Below are 22,162 nucleotides of genomic sequence, written 5' to 3'. Positions count from 1 at the left end.
TTCAGTCGGGGGGGTGATATCAGAAGTGTGCCATTCTTAAAACCCACGGTGATAACGCTGAGTTGATACTGAAATTTACAAGAAGCTCAGTGGGACTCTTTGGGAGGAAAATAGTCAATGTGAACTGGGTTTTACCTCGATGAGGTATAGAGAATGTTGCAAGAATCAGATGCAGAAAGCTAGGGGCTTCTTTGAAAATGTGCTTGTGAGGTGGAATTACTTGTTTCAAATGTAAAGGAGAAGCTTTCTGTTTGAATCAGTCATGAAGTGTGGAACTGTTTCTTTTTGAAGATGACAGACTTTGGTTATGACCATTCTTCCTTCGTTTTAACACATTCTCTCTATTTTTAACTTATTATTTATTTCTTTTTCGTTTAATGGTTGCTGTTCTGACCCAAGAGACTTTGTTTTGTTTCTTCTGGGGGGAAAAAAGAGTTAAAATTAATGAAAATGTCAATACTTGCTGTGGAAGGTCAGTCTGAGTGAACTATATTTAAGAGAGCTTGCTTTTCTGGTGCCTGATTTGATGGACACTTGATTTGTATGTACAAAGGTAGAAAAACAGAATAAATTATTGAAGGAAAAGAAAAGGGAAGGAACCAAAGAAGTGTTTGAAAAACCAAAAAGACAAATGTCTTTTAAATTTTACTCCTGCTTCATTTTAGACATTTAAGTTCGGGGAGGTCATGTTAAACGTTTTGTAGATTTAAATCCCTAGTAAAATGTCAAGACTACCCCTACCAGAAATGTTTCTGGAGCAATAGTCATTTTTATTTGTTTTATAAAACTTAAAAATGTTTTTATAAACACTTTGCCCGAGTTCAAACGTTCATTTGCCTTTAAAATGTCCACTTTCCTAGTGTGATTGAATATTCTTTCGATTTTGTGACTTTATTCAGCTGTGTATTAGTTACAACCAAATCGAAGCAATGTAAACTATTTCTAACAAATAGTCCGTATTTCATATTTTATTTTTCAGCCTTTAAACACAAGGATGGCCAGCATTTGTTAGTATAGTTTATAGCATAACTCTACAACACCCTGAATTCATATTCTCCAAACTTTAAAAAACTCATTAATAAAAACCGGAGACATAATTTTCTTGCTGAGGTTTTGGGTTGCTTTTGTTGTTGTTTGTGGCTTTTTTCCCTGGTGGCACAATTCAGGAGGGAGAGTGAACATTTTTCTAAAATTATTTTCTTGGTGGTCTTTGGTTGGCATTTTTCATTTGAAATGTGAAATAGATTGTTTTTAAAGTTTTATCATCTTTAAAATGTGCACCTCTGGAGAGAGATGTTCTTTCTGTTTTAGGATTGACCTGAAAGCAAGCAGTTTGTATAAGTATGCTAGACAATCCAAGCTAGGATGGAGTTAGACTCCTAGGAGGAATGCATTTCCTTTTTGTTCAGCCTGAAGTAAGGGCATCTGCTCTTACATGAACTTGAAACAAAGTCTGCGCCTATGCATTGTGTAAACAACTTAGAAAAGCACAAATTCAGAGGAGAGGGGTTTATGTGGAAGGTGAAGTTAGAACAGAACATCCTAATTTATTTCTGCTCTTAGCCATCTCAAATCACACTTGCATTGTGGTCCCATCAGCTATAAACCAAATAATTTTTTCTTTATGACATATAGAGGTGTGTTCCTTCAAGCCCTGTGTAATAATGATGATGATGATAATAGATGATAGTAATTCCGCTGTCTTCTCTTCCAATGAGTGTGTGTGAGCCTTCATCTTACGTTTCTTTAACAATTGTGATCGAATTGTAAGGAAATGGATTCTGAAGTTAGGTTTTTGTCCTGGGAAACAACACCAAAAGGGCTCAATTTTGTGCTTTTGAAAATAAAAAGTCACCAAAATTTAGTAGACGTATTGCTTAAGGGAAGAGAACAAAATGCACAGGATTAAAAATGAACAGGAAAATTCCTTTGCCTAATTTACAAGTCCCTACCTTCATCGTGCCCACATATGTTTCCATTTTTGAGAGCAGCCAGGCGGTCAGTCTAGCTAATGCAAACTCAGGACCTAAAGCCTTTCCTGGTGTCAAGGAAGATGTTCTAAAGCGAATGGTATGGGTTGACGTAAGGTTTTGGAGGAAATGTCTTACATCTGGCATCTCACAGTCACCAATTATTTCAGGATCATGAAATATCATTTTAAAGAAATATTTTGAGAGAGAGGGGAGTCTAGATCATGCATTACATCTGGACAGCCATTTTGTGTGTGAGGTCTTCCTGAAATCATTTAAGCTCAGGAAATTTAGTTGTTTCAGGTAGCAGCCCATGAGCTCCCTTTTGTATAATTCCAATAAACTGGTGAAGAGCAAGTTTTTCTACCCCCTACTTCTGAATATATATTCTTCTAATGTTTCTCTTTTTTAAATAAAATGGTGTACCTAATTTAAAATTTCCCTCACATAATATAGACCAAGGCTCCAAGTGACGTGCCTTGGTACAAGGAAATTATTCAGATAATTACTCTTTGTAGTGTAATTACCCGCAATTTTATGTCATCTAGCAAATGAGTTAAGTAAGTTGGTAATCGAACTCCAGTGAAATCTGCTATACTTGGGATGAAAACCATACTTTACCTCGAGAAATCAAGGTCTGACCTTCCATTTAGACACTTAAGACTTTACCTAGGCTGCCTGTATGTTTCACTCAGTGGAACTCTTTTCAGGTTTAGGGAAGCCTGGCTCTCTGTTATAGATTAGATGTAGTCTTGCTTGGAACCAGGGGAATGGGCTGTGGACCCTCATGACATTTTGGCCCGTCACAGAATATGCCTTCTGTGTCTGGGAGTCTGCACTTGAAATTCTATATAGTATTCATCAAGGTATTCATGCTGAGCGATCACATATGTGCTAAACTGATAACATCACAGGTCTCTGCACAGACACATCAGAGCATGTCGGGGGCATGCTTCAGATTTGTAAGGTAAAATTCAAATGGTTTTAATGAAGGAGTCAAACATGCAGGGGTTTCTGTGCTTTGGAGATCGCCTCTGGCTCTTGTGTTTTATTCTTTCATTTATTTGATACAAGCTGAGTCCTTACCAGGTGCCACACAGCGTGCTAGGCATCGGGGATGTCGTGGGTATGTAGTTAGACACTCAGTGAATGTTTTGTAAGGCTGGCAGGAAGGAAAAAGAGTTGAATAATACAGTCCCTGTCCCTAACAAGCCCGTTGTCTAGGGATCAAGCCTGGGAAAGAATTAACATCCTATACATGAATGCTTTAAGAAAATAATAAAACATAGAACAAAAGGCACAGAATAAGATGCCATGTTTTACCCATCTTACACCACCTACCTTAACGCAGGGGCATGGAAATTTATCTTTTCTTTAAAACTCAGTCTAGGCAAGTAATTATTCCTTGGATTGCATAGTCGTTTTTAAAATTATTTTTCTTAAATTATTCTTGAATATTGTTCTTAATAAACTATTGGAACTTGTTGATTGGATGTCTGGGTTACATGTCTGGGGTTTGGTCAGTCCTTTTCAAGTAGCCAAACCCCTTCTTGGTCCATCAGACTGCGAGAAGTCCTTTCTTTGAGTAGCTGGTTTTCCCAGAGCATCTGTTTCTCCTCAGAATGACCCCTCCCTGAATCTGACAGACTATTGATCAGCATTTCACTCTTTTGGTTAGGGAAATTGAGGTCACAGTGGATCATTTCCTTGTCCTGAATCACCCAGATGTTCACAGAGCAGAAGGTAGACCTCTGATTATAAGCTCAGACGCCTCCTAAAATAGATGCAGAAAACATTGTCCCTGTCATTGGCACCATGGTGGTGAAGTGGCACCAGTCTAGGAGTCAGAATGCACACATTCTAGTCCCAGCGCTGTGACCTGGGGATAGCTTCAATGTTTCCATTTCTTTTTTTTTTTAATTAATTTTTATTGGAGCAGAGTTGCTTTACAATGTTGTGTTAGTTTCTGCTGTACAGCAAAGTGAATCAGCTATACATATACATATATCCCCACTTTTTTGGATTTCCTTCCCAGAGCATTGAGTATAGAGTTCCCTGTGCTCTACAGTAGGTTCTCATTAGTTATCTGTTTTATACATAGTAGTGTATACATGTCAATCCCAACCTCCCAATTTATCCCACCCTCCTTACCCCCTTGGTATCCATACGTTTGTTCTCTACGTCTGTGTTTCTGTTTCTGCTTTGCAAATAAGTTCATCTGTATCATTTTTCTAGATTCCACATACAAGCGATATTATACGATATTTGTTTTTCTCTTTCTGACTTACTTCACTCTGTATGACAGTTTCTGTCCATCCACGTCTCTGCAAATGGCACAATTTCATTCCTTTTTATGGCTGAGTAATATTCCACTGTATATATGTACCACTTCTTCTTTATCTATTACTATGTCGATGGACATTTAGGTTGCTTCCATGTCTTTGCTATTGTAAAAAGTACCGCTGTGAACGTTGGGGTGCATGTATACTTTCAAATCAAGTTTTTCTCTGGATATATACCCAAGAATGGGATTGCTGGTTATATGGTAGCTTTATTTTTAGATTTTTTGTTTTGTTTATTTTTTGTAATTGGGGTATAGTTGCTTTACAATGTTGTGTTAGTTTCTGGTGTACAATGAAGTGAATCAGCTATGTGTATACGTATATCCTCTCCCTCTTGGACCTCCCCCGCATCCCACCCATCTAGGTCACCACAGAGCACCGAGCTGAGCTCCCTGTGCAGTACAGCAGGTTCCCACTAGCTATGTGTTTTACACATGGTAGTGTATATATGTCAGTCCCAATCTCCAGATTCATCCCACCCCGTCCCCCCACCGACCATGTCCATTCTCTACATCTGTGTCTCTATTCCTGCCCTGCAAATAGGTTCATCTGTACCATTTTTCTAGATTCCACATATATGTGGGAAATCTCAGCACAAAAGTTAAACTAACCCAGTGCTTATTCCTACAAGTCAAACACAACCCCCCTTACAGCACATATCGACATAGAGTTTTGGATGGACCCTAACTTGCAGATCCTTCTTTAGGTCTGACTAAGGGACAGCTTAGAGACTGTGGGCCTCTTTCAACCAGGCTTACTCTCAGCTACATGGAACTCATGGAGCATCAGGTAGCTTGTTTGGTGAAGAGAACAAAGCAAATTTCCCAGCATTGCAATCTTTAGACAAGATCTCCCTCCTTGCTTTCTGGCACGTCCTAATAGCTGGGAGTGAGCAAGGAAAGCTTTCTGCTCTGTCGCACTTTTCTCCCTCACTTTTCATTGCTTTGAACATGTGACAGATTTCATTCATTGGGGTTCTTTGTACTCCACCAAGATCCACTTAGATGTAAATTATTTGCTTTATAGAATTACATGTTTGTAGACATGTTTCCTTCTTAAGAGTGTGGCTACTGAGAAAGAGAAACTGGTAGTCATTAATAAGCAATTACGTTTGGGAGAGTTTCTGGACAGTGTTCTATATAATTTTTTTAAACATGTGGTATATAGGGTCATGGAGAAAGCACTAGACTTGGGGTTGGGAGAGGTGGGATCTAGTCCCCATTATGCCATAGGCTGTGTAACTTGGGGCAAGACCCTTATGGGATTACCACATTTTAAGGTTGTCAGGGAAACCATGGGTCTCCCAGTCCATACCCCCATCTATCACAGAGGAACACCTATAGAGCATCCTTGACAGATAAAAGTGATGTCTTTGCTCAGATATTCTACTGATGAGGAACTCACGTCCTCTAAGTTATCCCCATTGTCTGTTCTAAGTTTATACGTTCTTTCTTATTGAACACGACGCTCCCTCAGCATCACTGGTGTGTGTCTGCTTACTACTGATGGACCTTGAGCTAGGTGCTTTGCCTTATAGGATCTTCCCAAGAACCATGTGCCATTAGGATCCTGAAGGACAGAGGGGTTCGATGACTTACTCAAAGTCATGGAAAGCTAGTCAGGGGCCCAAAACCGCCTGCTTCCAGGCAATTTCTTCCCACATATGTTGTCTCTGGCCACTGGGACACGAGAGAACTAGCTATCTCCCTCGTTTGTACTGACAGTCGGTCAGATATTTGAGGGCGCCGTCCCTTCATCCATTTCTCTTCAGCTCTTTTATTGGATGCTGGCCCCTCATTAGCGGGCTACCCTCCTCTGGATCCTGACTAGTTCATTGACATCCATCTCAAAGTGTGGTATCTTTCTTAGTGTGTCACTAATGAGCTGGAGCGGCTCGGAACAACTTCAGAAACCTGCAGATCATCAAGGGGGTCACAGGAAAACACACAGCCATGGACCACCCTTTGGCTTCTCTCACTCCACTTACCTGGTACCAGTGAGGCATCCCCCAGTACCACGGAGGACATACTAGTCTAGACAGGAAAGAGAAAATGGTTATCCCGTCTTCTGGAGGCTGGCTTTGTTAATGAAACCCCAAATTGCGCTCCATTTTCTCATCTGTAAGTTGGGTGACTTAAACTATGGATGGTCTTACCTTATGTATGTTCTGTGGCCCCGGGGAACAAAACGAGTGATTCTGATAAAACGTTAGAAAGAGGCGTATTTCTGCTCACTTAAAGAGCTTCCTCTGTAATCCATTGCAACATGGCAAGGGTTACCTTTAGTAATCAAATAAGGGACCTATAGTAGTAACTAATTAGGGATGTTCCAAGGAGATGGATGGGTCACTTACTGACTCTGAGCCTAGATGTCCTCCTCTGTAACATTGGGATAATAATATCCATAGCACAGTGGTTGTAAGGAATAAATGTTTGAGGTGTACTTAGCACAGTGCTTTGGCGTGCTATTAAGCACTGAGATAAAGATAAGTGGAGTTATTATTATTGTTAAACTCTACTCTCAGAATCAGTGCAGCTCTAGGAGTCCATGGAATTATTAATGCGTTTCATACACTCTATGAAAGTATGGACATTTCTGTACCAGATCATGGCTCTGGGGTGTCTCTACCCACCGTTTACACCACTATTAGCCAGTTACTCAGTGGCTTCTGCCAACATGGTTTAATCTCAAACCAGTTAATTCTCAACTTCCTGTTACCTCGTCCTCAGAGAGACATGTACTCAGAGGTAATCTTCCAACCTTAGTAATCTTCCAACCTATGCAAGGGACAAGGGAAAACGCATCTACACAGTCACAGAAGTGGAAAGAACCTTACACATCGAATCCATTATTTATCAAAGTGAGGTAGTTGGTACCTGGAGGAGCATTTGTATTTAAATGCTTTGAGGTTTATTTTAATGAGTATCAGAAAAAAACGCAACATATCAAACTCATAGTTTCACAAATATTATAATGGTATTTAAGTTTAAAAAAAAGAATCCATTTTTTAAAAATTAACTAAGTTGAAGAAGTGATATATAGATACGGGTTCTAAAAATCTGGAAGGCTGTATGAAATTATTAAAGCTTAGAAAACAAACTCCAGTTCTTCCTTAGAAAACTAAGGAACAGCATCTCATTTATACCCATAATCATACAGCCTGTCAGTGGCAGTCTGGGACTGAAATAGCACCCCTCACTTCTAAAACTAAAGAAGTTAAGACTTTGTGTGGATTATTTTCATGTAAACTATATTGTTACAATTTACCCATTCTTCTCGTTTCTTCTGTCAGTATTTTATTGTGACTCACAAATGTATTCTGTTTTCTGAATGGCTTTAGACACTTATTGTTCATCGTTTCTGTTTTAATGATTTTCCCTACTTTGAACTTTTGGACTGGCTGCCTTGCTTTTTACCAGACCACCACTGCCTGTTACTTTTGCCTCTCCAAGTAGGTTTTCCTTCTGTCCTATCACCTTTCCAAACTTCTCTGCCTTTTTAAGGGCAGAGAAATGTCATTATTTGACTTATCTATCAGTTCTCTGGAAAAGCTTCTTTCTCAAGCTTGTCATTATTTGACCTCACTCAGAGGTTGCTCTCTGTGAGCAGCCTTATCCCCAGTGTGTTTGCCCAAAACAATCAGCGGCAATTGTTTAGCATTTCAGCTACCTGAGGTGGTGATATCCATTGGGCTAACAAGAAGCGACTAAGAAAAGTAAAAGGAAACACTGGGAAATGTGCTGTCCATATGGGCTTTGAACAGCTCTGACATATTCTTGGGAATCTAGAAGGTCACGTGCATGTGCATGGCTTTGCATGTACACAGGAAAGACCTGAGAAAGCCCTAATTACTCACTACCAGTGGACCTTGAGCCTCTGTGCAGACAGAAAGTGATTGTTAAGAGTTTTAAACTGGCTGCCACTTGCTGAAGACACGCCCCTACCCCCAACACACACACACACACACACACACACACACACACACACACACACACACACAGACACACACACGCTGGATCTCTTGGCAAAGTCTAGGAGACACACTGGTTCAAGGCATTTAAGGAAATCTCTATGTAATCATTAGCTGACCATGAAGAAAACGAAACAGAGACTTCAGTGGTTATACATGACCAAGAATACAGACTTTATGGAATTAGCTCACGAAAGGCACTAAGTAAACAAGCAACAGCAATAACAACAGCAATAAAAACAACAAACGCTGCTGTGTGTGTGTGTGTGTGAAGCTGATTTGCAGGGTCGCCACCTTATATTATTTAAAACATCTAGTTTTCAATAAAAAATTATGAGACACACAGAAAAACAGACAAGTATGGCCTAAACACAGGGAAAAAAAGCAGTGAATAGAAATCATCCCTGAAGCAGCCCAGATCTTATACTTACTACACAAACACTTTAAATCTGTTATTTAAATAGAAATATGTTCAAAGCAGTAAAGGAAACCATCTCTGAATAAACTATAAAAAGTAGAGAATATTGGGACTTCCCTGGCAGTCCAGTGGTTAAGACTCCATGCTTCCACTGCAGGGGGCACGGGTTTGATCCCTGGTTGGGGAATTAAGATCCTGCATGCCGTGCGGAATGGCCAAAAAAAAAAAAAAAAAAAAAAGGAAAGAAAGAAAGAAAGAAACAGAGAATATCAATAAAGAGACAAATTATTAAAAAGAATAAAACATAAATTGTGGATTTGAAAAATATAAAGACTAAATGAAAATTTCACTGCAGGGGGCTCAACAGCAGATATGAACTAGCAGAAGAAAGGATCAGCCAGTTTGAAGATAAACCAATGGAGATTATCCAGTCTGAGAAACAGAAAGGAAAAAAATGATGAAAAATGAACAGTCTCAGAGACCTGTGGACACCAGCAAGCATACCAACATACATGCAACGAGAGTTCCAGAAGGAGATGGGAGAGAGAAAGGGATAGAAGAATATTTGAAGACATAATGGCTGAAAACTCCCCAAATTTATTTAAAACAGTACTCTACACATTCAAAAAGCTCAAATTCTAATTAAACTCAAGGATAGTCACATTTATACACATATTAGTCAAACTTTCAAGAGACAGAGAGAATCTTGAAAGTAGCAAGAAAAGAGCAACTCATCACATCCAAGGATTCTCAATAATTTTAACAACTGACTTCTCATCAGAAACCATGTAGCCCAGAAGGCAGTAGGATGACATGTTCAAAGTGCTGAAAGCGAAAGACTGTCAACCAGGAATTCTGTATCTGATAAAATTATCCTTCAGCAATGAAGGAGCAATTAAGATGTTTTCAAATAAGCAAAAACTGCGAGTTTGTTGCTAACAGACTTTCTTTACAAGAAACACTAAAGGGAGTTCTTGTGGTTTAAGTGAAAGGACACTAGATAGTAAGTCAAATCCACACAAATAAAATGTACAAAATAAAAAGTAAATGTAACTACATAGGTAAATGTAAAAGGCAATATAGATGTAGTTTCTTTTTTGGTAACAGTTTTCTTCCCCTATCTAATTTAAAAACCAATTGCAGTAAGCAATAATTATAAAACTTTGTCGATAGGCTTATAGTGTTTAAAGATGTAATTTGTATGACAATAATAGCACAAAGGAGTGAGAGGGAACAGTGCTGTACTGGAGTAAAATTTTTGCATATTAAGATGTTAACTGTAATCCCAGGACACCCACCAAGAAAATAATTTTTTTTTAAAAAAAGGAAATGAAACAATAAGAGAATTTAAATGACACACTTGATAATACTATTCAACACAAAAGAATCCGTCAATGGAAAATAGAAGCACAAAAATGGCGTAATAGATATAAAAAACAAAGAGCAAAATGGCAGGTGTCAGTTCTACCTTACAGTAATTACATTAAATGTAAATGAACTAAACAGTTCAATCAAAAGGAACTGTTTGGCAGAATCAAGAAAACATGATCCATCTATATGCTATCTACAAGGGACAAACTTTAGATTCAAAGACATAAATAAATTTAAAGTAAAAAGATGAAAAAATATTTATCATGCAAACACTAACCAAAAGAGAGCTAAAGTGGCTATAGTAACACCAGACAAAACAGACTTTAAGACAAAAATTGCTACTAGAGACAAAAAGAACAACCGATAAAAGGGTTAATTCATCTGGAAGACCTAACAATTATAAACATTATATGCCCCTAATAAATGAGCCCCAAAATACATGAAAAAAGATTTGTTTTATATTGAGCAGGAAACTGCCTCTGTTGCTTTTACTCCATGTGCTTATTTCTGCCCTCTGGAGCCTCACGAAGTAAGTCTAACCCCTTTGTGACTAGAGAGTGCTCCAAATATTTGAAGCCAGCTCCCACGTCTTTTCTCACTTTCAATTTTTATGTGGTTTTGCCTCATAAAAATTTCCCTAGAACTCAATTATGTTCACTTATAAGGAAATCTACTGCAGGGTAGAACAACTGCAAGAGCAGAACCTACTTTCACAGAATTTCAGGGTTGGAAGGAAACTGAGATGATTTTTTTTCCAAATCTCTAATTGTATAGATGAGTAAGCTGGGGCTCAAGCTGGTTATATCACTGAGCTGGTTAATGGCAGACTAACATCCATAATCTTGGTTTGCAAACCCCTTGCCTAGTAGTTATTCCAACATCTTCCTTCCATGATAGTTTCCCCCACTTGGGTACTGAGGAGGGTTGCTGGCTTTGGGTGAGAGAGAGGCTAAATAACTCTTCTTTCTTCGTACCTGGCATCCTTCATCTTGAATGTGCCATAGAAGAAGAAAGCTAAGAGTAATGGAAGGAACTGTACTGGGTATTAAAATATACGGATTCTCATCTTTTTTGGTCACTAACCTATTTCTGATACGTTGGATAAGTCACTTCAAAAACTAATAAGAAATACTGTCTATTGAGCACCTCCTGTTTACCAGGCCCTGTACTAGGCACTTCATCTACAAGCCTCATATATGTGTTCAGATGTGTTCCTTTCTTATCTGTAAGATAATCGGGTTATACCGTATGTTGTCTGTTGTCCCGTCAGGCTCCAGAGTTGCGTGATAGTGAGGAGCTATTAGGGTGTTCTCATGTAATAGTTCCTGAGGGTTCATCCTGATCCCCCTCCTTCCTGTTTCCTAGCTGGCAGCGGTAGGGTTGCTGTAGAATAGTTGCTGTAGACTTCTCTCTACAGTGAGTCCATGAGTTGTGACGTCCTACTCTAACCTCCCGACAGGCTTTCCATTTTCCGTAGGATTTGGCTGGACTCTTACTGGTCCCTTTCAGGGTTTCCAGGACTGTATTCTCTGCCCTCTTCTCTCTGTAGATTCTCGCCATGGACCTTTGATTCACTTTGGTGGCTTCTTATTTTACCTGTGGGCTCGGAGAAGTCGAATAATTTAAAAAAGGCCACTCAGCTTGTATGTAAATAGCAGACCTAGCAGCTGTCTGACCCCACTGCCTTTGTTATCCCTGGTATAACATGATTCCTGTCTCTGACAGTTTACTTGATCTAATTTTCCCACCCTTGCTTAATACCTTGCTCAAGCCCTGCCTTCTCCACCAGCTCAGCCTGGCCAGCTGCTCATTCCTGTCAATTTACCCAGCAAGTGTTGTCTGAAGTACACATCAGGCACCACCTTGGGACTTATGCCTTGGGAGACCCTATGGCTTAGTGGCTATGAATGCGAGGTCTGGAGTCAGAGGGCCAACATCGGAACCCCAACACTACTACTTATAAGCTGTGCAACCTTGGGAAAATTACTTAACCTCTGTGGGCCTCGGTTTCCTCAATTACAAACTAGAGATGCTGGTAGCACTTACTTCCTAGGGTGGTTGTGAGGCTAAATGTGAATTGATTCCATCACCAGCTCTAGGGGTAAGCCCTGATTGGCCCAAACTGATGGACATAATCCCATCCATCTTGCCAGAGTGATGGAGTTAGACTTGGGTACACGAACTTGACTAGGCCAGAGCGACCTTCAGGACTGAAGTTTGACAATGTGGCCTCAAAGGTGAGGCCTGGAGTTGCTAGAGCTGTTTTGTTTTACTAGCAGGAAGCCAGCCTGAGAACAAAGCTGACACAGAGAGTAAAGCAGAGCTGAGAAAAATCAAAGAGAACTAGAGCTGCAGGCCTGATTAAGTATCTCCTGAAGTCCCTCCGACCTCTGGAATTTTCCATTGCTTGAGCCAATTAAAAAATTTAGTATTTCAGCTACTTTGCTAGGTTTATTTTATCATTTGCAACTGAAAATATCCTAACCGATACTTATTATTATTACCTTCCCGTGTATATACAACACTTTGTCATTAGACTGTCATGTCCTTTGGAGCAGAGACTAACTTCCCCAAGCTCTGTGTTGCCGTGCTACCTGGCACGGTTCTGGCGTATCATCTGCGCCTCATATCACAAATCCTCACTCCCCTCTGGTAACTCTGCATTTTGAGTGTCTTTTTTTTTTTTCCTTTCTGATCTTCAGTATTCTCACTTTTTTTTTTCCCATCTTTATTGGAGTATAATTGCTTTACAATGTTCTGTTAGTTTCTGCTGTATAACAAGGTGAATCAGCTATATGTATACATATATCCCCATATCCCCTCCCTCTTGAGCCTCTCTCCCACCCTCCCTATCCCACCCCTCTAGGGGGTCACAAAGCACCAAGCTGATCTCCCTGTGCTATGCGGCTGCTTCCCACTAGCTATCTATTTTACATTTGGTAGTGTATATATGTCAACGCTACTCTCTCACTTCGTCCCAGCTTCCCCTTCCCCACCACCCCATGTCCTCAAGTCCGTTCTCTACATCTGCGTCTTTATTCCTGACCTGCCACTAGGTTCATCAGTATCATTGAGGCAGAACGAGAAGGTGGCCAGAGTCCCAAATAGGGTGGTCCCCTGCTGCTGCTTCATCTTCTTACTTTGCTAAGATAATACGAAAGTAAAATGCCTCATAGATTAGCTAAACCTTATTGAGCAAAAGGCATTGAACATGGAATCATCTTTTTTCTTCTCGGTTACCGACGGTTACTATTACCATGCCCTGTGTTACAAATGAGAAACGGAGGCTTACAGAGCTTATTCAACTTGTATAGGACACGCAGCTTCTAGGTACCATAATTTAGGGACCCGCACTCAAATGACTGCATCCGTGTCTTTAAGTTCTCATTCCACTTCACAGAAAATGAAACTAGCAATCGTAGACAGTGCTTTATGGGTGTGGCTTGCCCAGGAAAGATGAGGGAGAACTCCATCATCAGACCCACGCTAAAAAATCGGCTTTGAATGGACATCAAGAGATTTGTAAATAAAGGTACATTCACTTCAAATAAATGTTTAGGTATGTATAATTCATGTTTTAATGATTTCTCACTTTCCTAACATGTTTAGATAACCCACCACCTTCCCAGTCACATCAGAGAGATCTTTACTTTTTGGTTTTCTTTTCTTTTCTTTTTTGCGGTACGCGGGCCTCTCACCGCTGTGGCCTCTCCCGTTGCGGAGCACAGGCTCCGGACGCGCAGGCTCAGCGGCCATGGCTCACGGGCCCAGCCGCTCCGCGGCATGTGGGATCTTCCCGGACCGGGGCACGAACCCGTGTCCCCTGCATCGGCAGGCGGACCCCCAACCACTGCGCCACCAGGGAAGCCCGGTTTTCGTTTTTTGATCATCAGAATTGAAAAATCTAAGTAGGATCATGACAAACATATTGTTCTGTAACTTGATTTTTTTCATTGAACAGTAATCTCTGGAGTCTTTCTATGCCAGTTGGTATAGATCTGCTTCATTCATTGTAAGTACAGAATGATTTTAATAGTTACAATGTATCGTAATGTAACCACTTCCTACAATTAATGGGCATTTGGGCGTCCTCCCTCACCACTTTTTTTGCTTTTATAAATAATGTGCCATTAAGTATCATCGTACTCTGCTTCCTCGTGCATTCAGGTGTCCATGGGAGGAGAAAAATATTGAGGTCTTGATTTTGTGACCTCAAAGGAGGTCCAAGATAGAGAATATGACCTCGCAGTCTATAGGGGAGCAGACATGTACACACATAGCTTTCCTTTTAATATAAGAGTGAGGCAGATAGGAATCCCCTCAGTGTTACGGAAGTGCAGGAAGAGGGAGACTGAGGGGCTCAGTTGAGTGGATGACTGGGAAGGCTGCATGGAGGAGGTGGCACTTGAGTCCAGTCGTGGAGGATGGGAAGGCTCTGATGCTTGGTCTGCCCATCTTCCTATCATGGTCTTAAAATGTGCCTGCCGTTTGGTTGGATTCTTCATTAGGCCATTTGGTTGGATGAATAACGGTGGGGATGGAGGGGAAGGATGCTTTGAGCAAAGGAGACATAGCCCAGGAACTAAAGTGCCCGCTTTCTCAGAGGGCCAAGAACTGACTGCTGTGGCCGGAGCACACGAGCACAGGCCACCTCCAGGCAGCGCAGGGATAGAAGGATGTCACAGGCATGGACTGAAAGGCACCCAGGAGGGATTTCAGTTTGCCGGAAAAGGAGTTCTGTTCAAGATGCGTGCTGAAGGTTGGGCAGAGAGTGCAAGGATAGAGCAGACAGCTCTCTGATGGGATGATGGGAACCAGACAGATGGGTCCACATTCTTTCTAAGTGACCCCGCAGCCCCAGTTTTAGTGAATCTCTTACTGCGGCATCTCTCCGCTTCACTTTGGGGGGTTGTCTCTGCTTTGAATTCAAGTGAAATAGCCATGTGGAAGACAAACTACAAAGTTGTTGTTTTTTAAAAATAGTTATTTATTTGGTTGCACCGGGTCTTAGTTTTGGTTTGCGAGCTCCTTAGTTGTGACTCACCGGCTCCTTAGTTGTGGTATGCGAACTCTTAGTTGCGGCATGCATGTGGGATCTAGTTCTCTGACCAGGGATCAAACCCGGGCCCCCTGTACTGGGAGCACGGAGTCTTATCCACTGCGCCACCAGGGAAGTCCTGAAACTACAAAGTTTTGGGGGGGGGAACCCTCCTACTTTTAGCTGCTGCTGTGTCTGCATCCGTAAAAATTCTCTCCATGCCCCATGAATTTCAACAGGCAGTTTATCTCCTTTGTTCCATAAAACATTAGATGTGACTTTAATGGCCTAACCCCCAAACGATAACCTGACAGCCATCAAACATTAAGCAGCGTTCCAAATAACCTTCTGCTGGAGGCTGCCTTCTACGGGGCCATGTGGATGTCAGACACACACAGCTGGAGTCACGCTGACATAGCTGGCATGCCTGGACCGCAGTGGAATCTCGGGGGTACCAATCACAGGCCAGAGAGAAGCCATCGGCCAGAAGAAACGTCAGCGTGCTCACATCTCTGCAGAAGGAGCTGTGTTGATAGTGATGGAAATGACAGTTGCAGCCAGAGGGGGACCGTGACCCTGAAGCAGCATGTGCACACACGTCAGTGATGCTGGCACTGTACAGAAGCATTCCGGGGGTTAGGGCCATGGCCACACACTTCTTCTCCTGACCCCCAACCAGAAACATTAAGAAGAGAGCAGATTTTCCCCAAAAATACTTCCTGAATGGAATGCCCTGCCATCTTCAGGGGTTTGAGAAATCCAGAAATTCATGAAGCACTTAACATCTACCAGACAGCGTGCTGGTCGTCTTAGGAAGAATTCATTTACTTCTCGCTGCTCCACGGTGAGGTACTTCTCATAATTCCCACTTTAGGAAGGTAGAAACTGAGGCTAGAAAGGAGGAAGAAATGTACCCAGATTCCTTAACCAGTAACTGACAGAATCATGGACTTGAACCACAGTCTTTCAAAAGCAAAGCCTGGGTTCCTGACCACGGTACTCAAAGCCACGTGGCAGGTCCACACTCTCTGTGGCACCCACAGCAGCCACTGTCCCAGATGGAGGAGGTCTGTGTGTTGACCAGGTACAGGAAAATCCTTCGAAGGATTCTTTTTACTCCCCTGGTTTCCTGGGCGTTGGGCAGGCATGCTTAAACATGCTGTTCATTGAACCCTGGTTTTACTTCAAGACCCCTGGCTCAGCCCAGCGAGGGGACGTAAGGATGTAGGGATGAGGCCACTCCCTTGGGGGAGGAGGGGGGCTGAGTTGCAGGCATTTTTTACATCTCTCTTGAGTTTGGTCATTACTTTTCTAGCCAGGGTTGATCATCCTTCCTTTTTTTCTTTCCTTCAAGATTCTTCTTCTTCTTCTTCTTTTTGTTTTTATGCTATAAACCTTTATCTGACTTACTACATGTCATTTATGGTGCTAACATAAAACCATTAGCGGGCAGCATCTCTTTGGTCCTCCGACAGTCAAGTGAAGTAGGTGCTGTGGTTATCCTCATTTTAAGAATATGAAGAGGGCTTCCCTGGTGGCGCAGTGGTTGAGAGTCCGCCTGCCGATGCAGGGGACACGGGTTCGTGCCCCGGTCCGGGAGGATCCCACATGCCGCGGAGCGGCTGGGCCCGTGAGCCATGGCGGCTGAGCCTGCGCGTCCGGAGCCTGTGCTCCGCAACGGGAGAGGCCACAGCAGTGAGAGGCCCGCGTACCGCAAAAAAAAAAGAAGATGAAGAAACGGGGGCTCAGAGAGGTTAAGTGATATCTCCAGGGATGCCTGATTCAGTTCTCTGCTCTCTTAACCACACAGTCACAACCAGACTGTATACTAATAGGGCCTTCACTCTGCACAAAACACCGTTCAAATACTTCTTTTATAGTAACTTGTTCAGTCCTCACAACAACACCGTGCAGGGGCGCTATTATCCCTGTTTAACAGATGGGGAAACTGAGGCACAGAACGGGTATGTCATTTGCCCAGGCTCACCCTGCTGGTAAGTGGCAGAGCTGAGATTATGCTTCACTGCTTATATTTTGTGATGAAATAGGAAGACATTCCTCAGTTTGGGTTTTGTTTTTCCCTTGAAATCTTCTGCGAGGGCCGGGGGTGGGATGCCAGGGTTCTGAGAATAGAGTCTCTGAGCTGCACTGCGAAGGGGTGCCAGGGATGGCCAAGCCCCTGCAGCTCTGGAGATGGAGGGCGGTGGGGAGGGTGATGAGACAGCAGCCACAAGCCTGGGGTTTTGCCAGGGAAGACCTCAAAGCCCACTGGCGGGTTGGCACCCCTGAGCTGGGCAGCGCACCAAAACGAGTCGTGGCTTCGAGGAGACCAGCAGAACATGGTCCTCGGGAGAAGAGAAAGCCTGGGGGAAGGGCTGGCACGACCTCAGCCTTCAGATCTGAGAAGGGCTGTTCTGTGGACGAGGGGACGTAGGGAGCAGCTCTCCCAAGAGCCAGCCAAGAAAAAGTAGGTTTCTGTTTGGGCAGCACCAGTGGGATTTCAGGGAGAAAGAGGAATTCAACCTGGCAACCCTGGCAGAGCGTGGCCACGGGACCTTGCCCAGAGGAGGGGCCTCTAGAGACAGGACATGGGCCACCCTGAAGCTGACCTCTTCATGTCTCTGCCTTCTGAAACCCTACCCATCTTTGAAGCCTTGGCTGCACGGGCACCTCCTCCATGAAGCCCTTCCTGACCAACCCGTAGAATTCCCAGTTCTGTTCCAGGGGTATAAAGCCTAGGTACTCTGAGGTCCAGGCCAGTCCACGTTCATTCAGAGCAGGGGTCCCCAGTGGGCTGAGGTTCAGACCAGACGTTCCGGTGATAAAAGCCTCAGATACTCTGGAAGCCAGCCTAGTCAGTCCCGGGACCTCTCTCCCTAGAAACCCCGTTCTTACAGCAAACGTACCCTCCCTACCATCCAGCTGGCCTTGGGCACTGATGTCTTGCTGCCTCTCTGGTACCGTGTCTCCTGGCCATAGCAGCTTCTTGCACGAATGCATCTCTCAGAGGCTCGCAAGACAGTTAACGGAGCACCTAGCGTGTACCAGGCACTGTGTCCAGGGATTATCTCATTTAATCCTCCCAACAGCCCTACGGGTCGGTGTGATTATTGCCGTATTACAGAGGAGGAACCCGAGGCCCCAGTCCTCGGTAGCTAAGGAGCCAGCTGGCCCTGGACCACAGTGTCGAAACCCCAGTCAGGCATGAGAGTTTGGGATTTGCGTCCAACTCGTCCTCAACAAGACCACATCAAGGACCTTCTTGGTACCTCCTATAGCTCCTAGTGAGTGCCTCTGCGGAGTAGTTGCTCAAGAAACATTGGCTAATTGATGGTTCAAAGACGTATCTAGTCTGCTTTTCTGGTAATCCGTGAGTTCGGGTGCTTTTGAGAGGAGAAAATAGCGTTGAGCCCTTGCTAGACAAAAACCAGGTACTTCTTGGGAGAAGTGAGAGGCTTGCAGGCAGAGTCCTAGAAAATTTTATTCCAAGTCTTCAAGGTGACCGTGACACAATAAAAATATATGTATTTGGTCTCTGTCCCTGATTGCTGACACAGAGCTCCTAACTCCCTTGGAATTTCCTGAGTGATAAGAGTGTCTTTTGTTCGGATGAGGCCACTCTTGGTGGGTCCCTCGAGAGCTTCAGGATGGAGGCTGGTCACCAAGAAGACCAAGGTCATGGTTAGAGGGTTAGAACTTTGTGTCCCATCCCCCTACCTCCTGGGAGGGGAGGGGGCTGGAGACTGAGTTCATCACCAGTGGCCAATGATGTAATCAATCACGCCTGGGAAGGTGGTGCATCTCAGCTCCAAGGGGACAGAAGGTCCTGTGCCTGGGTTCCTTCCAGACCTCACCCTCTGTACCTCTTCTTCTGGCTGTCCATTTGTATCCTTCATAATATCCTTTATAATAAACCGGTAATAGCAAGTAAACTGTTCCTGAGTTCTGTGAGCTGTTCTAGCAACGATCAAACCCGAGGAGGGGGTCATGGGAACCCCTCAATTTATGGCCGATTGGTCAGGAGTCCCGGTGGCAACCTGGGACTTGTGACCGGCATCTGAGGTGGGGAAGTCTTGTTCACCTTCGGGGTGTGCGCTAAGTCTAGGTGGTCACAGTCAGAGTTGTATCGAACTGTCAGACGCCCAGTTGGTATCCAGAGAGTTGGAGAGTCGGTAGGTTGGGGGATAAAACCCACAGATTTGGCATCAGAAGTGCTGCGGGTGAACAGTCTATAGTAGCAAAGAGAAACGTGAGGCTTTCAGGAAGACAGCGCACATCAGTTGACTGAGTGACGCAGACAAAATCCAAAGCATTTTATTAACTGCTGTCCTTTTCTTCTGTCCTCCACCTGTAGGAGGACATGTGACAAAACTGGCTCCTACAGGATTGATGTTGAAAATTCACCTTCCAGAAGATGCCCGGGCATCCGTGTAGACTGGACTTGGTCTCTACCCTCTCTGTCCTGGGCAGTCAGACCTGGTGCCTGGTGGTGACCTCGAGCCAGAAGAAGCCTCTCGCCAGGATCACCAAGAAGGAGGCATTTGTTTCTCCGTGCTGGCTAAGCTAGGAAAGCCTGGCTTTGAGAGGTTATTTGTAACAAGAATTGAAACCTAAAGGATTTTTTTTCAAATTATCCTTCAGGGGCTTCCCTGGTGGCGCAGTGGTTGGGAGTCCGCCTGCCGATGCAGGGGACACGGGTTCGTGCCCTGGTCCGGGAGGATCCCACATGCCGCGGAGCGGCTGGGCCCGTGAGCCACGGCCGCTGAGCCTGCGCGTCCGGAGCCTGTGCTTCGCAACGAGAGAGGCCACAGCAGTGAGGGGCCCGCGTATTGCAAAAAAAAAAAAAAAAAATTATCCTTCAGCTGCCAGAAATGGAGTTTGGAAGAACTTCTCCAAACTCCGTGGGCTTTGGCCAATGGACCTTTTACTGTAACAAGTACATCAGAAGCCAATAAATTGGGGAAGAAGGTACACACTTTACCAAAAGATTTCTTGCTGAGCGAGACACTCTCCCACCGTGCATCTTTAAACAGAGCAATTCGGACACATTTTAAATGGCTTCATTCACGTGAAAGTGAGAGCTGTCTGTTGCATTCAGAAAATGTGGCGAAGTGTACTTGATTTTGAAATCCTCAAAAATCATATCACGTTCAAGCTAAAAAGGGCACTTGGGTCTTATCTCCTCCGCTTAAAGGAGATGCCACAGCGACCTGGAGAAATTAAGTGACGTGGTGGCGCCTCAAGGCTTTGTCTGCGGCAGGCCATCCGGTTTCCAGCTTTCTCCCGTGACTGGACGCCTTCTTTGCATCCCAGCTACCCGACCGTCCCTGGTTAGGACTCTCTACCTGGTCCTCAGCTGCTGTCATGGATGCGTAATCATCGATCCCCTTCTGGGTATTTTTGGTATTGCTTTTTCCTGTTTTCATGGAAAATTTTCAAACATAAAGGTAGAGAATATAATATAAATAACTCCCATGTGCTCTCACCCAGCTTCTACAATTATTAACATACGGCCAATCTTCTTTTATGCATACCTCGCCCCAGATTCCCCTGCTGCACAGATGATTTTAAAGCAAATCCAAATATCACGCAATTTCATCTGTAAACACTCCAAGTGTACCCACAGAAGAACCCTCTCATACATACGTATATATGTACAATATAGTGATCACAACTAAAAAAAATGAACGATAATTCCTTAATATCCAATTTCCCCGATTGTCTGTCTGTCACTCTTTTGCAACTGATTTGTTAGAATAAGAATCCAGCGGAAGGTTGGGTTGCAGGTATCGGGCAGAATGATCAGCTGCTCATTCAAAGTTCTTGCATGAGGATGTTTGCTGAATGAGAGGGAATAAATTACATAAGAAAAATACTTTATGATAATTATAGATCACAGTTATCTATGCCTTTATACTTCCTAAGCTTCTTTGACCCATGACCTGCATGTCTGGAGATGTTATGGGATCCAATTAGGGGTCCAGCAGAGACCACCTGATTCCTGAAAACAGCAAAGCACCATGATAACCTCCAGCTCATTAAACTTCTAGCTTCTCCTTTTAAAAGGAGAGGCTCAAGAGATTCTCACCCTCTTCGAGACACTTTTTTTTTAGAGAACCTCCTGTAGCCTTCACAGGAACCCTGTAAAGTAGGTGCCTTCGTTCTCATTCCACTGAGGAATCCCAGGCACAGAGAGGCTGAGACATTTCCTCAAGGTCACCCAGCACCAGCATTTAAACTCTGTCGTATACTAATATATGACACCACCTGTAATATACTAGTATCGATTACAAGGCAACTGTAATTTTCAGTGTTGAAAGTCACCTTGATGAACTTTATCAGTTTTCCCTTTTAGAATATGGCTTTGATGTATGAAATAAAATGCCGTTTAAGGCAACTTCGACTCTTCAGACATTTCATCAGTGCGGATGTGATTTTTGTTTTGTCCGAATTCATGAAATTTTATACGACTTCCGACTAAATCATTAAGAGCTGAAAATAAATCCTAGACTCTGGACCTGTCCCACCTCCCCCGGCCAATGGCTAAGGTCACAGCGTCCCCGCCTTAGCCTGGTCCTGCTTACTCTGTCTTGGGCTTTCAGGAGCAATCAAAGCCCTTTTTAGAAAATATTTCCTGGTTGTCTGTGGCCTTGGATGGACAGAGTTTTCCACTAGGCTTTTTTTTTTTTTTTTTTCCAGCCACACTGGCCCTTAAGAAGATGTTACTCAAGGCTCCACACCTACTTCAAACATTTTTAGGGGCCCTGGCTGGGTCCTTGGGTGCGACTGCCAGGAACCCTACGGGAGGTGGAGCCCCGACTTGGGACCTGGCCTCTGTCTCGGTGCTGAGAGCCTGGGGGCCCACGGTCGCTGGGGGCGACTTTCTCAAAGGTCCCCCCCCAGCGTATCCTTGTCAGGCAGCCGCTGCTCCAGCTGCTTCTCCCATGTTTCTGTCCCTGATGGGATAACCCCCCCTTCTTTTTTTTAAGGGTTTTCTCCTCAAGTCTGTCTGTCAGGGAACAGCTGTGCTCTGATATTAGATAGAATGTTTTC

General features: G+C 43.5%; 1 long non-coding RNA gene across 1 annotated transcript in view; it reads left to right on the top strand.

Annotated features, from left to right (window-relative positions):
- LOC137201508 (uncharacterized) overlaps positions 1-21,526 on the top strand; it is a 28,387-nt gene extending 6,861 nt beyond the window's left edge. Inside the window, exon 2 of the long non-coding RNA XR_010932197.1 lies at positions 19,464-21,526. This is a non-coding gene — a long non-coding RNA (uncharacterized lncRNA). The remainder of the gene's footprint in view (positions 1-19,463) is intronic.
- Positions 21,527-22,162: the final 636 nt, after the last annotated feature.

This window comes from Pseudorca crassidens, chromosome 11, assembly GCF_039906515.1.
Source record: "Pseudorca crassidens isolate mPseCra1 chromosome 11, mPseCra1.hap1, whole genome shotgun sequence".
NCBI lineage: Eukaryota > Metazoa > Chordata > Mammalia > Artiodactyla > Delphinidae > Pseudorca > Pseudorca crassidens.
Note: the sequence above shows the minus strand (reverse complement) of the source record. Positions and strands in the feature narration are given on the sequence as shown.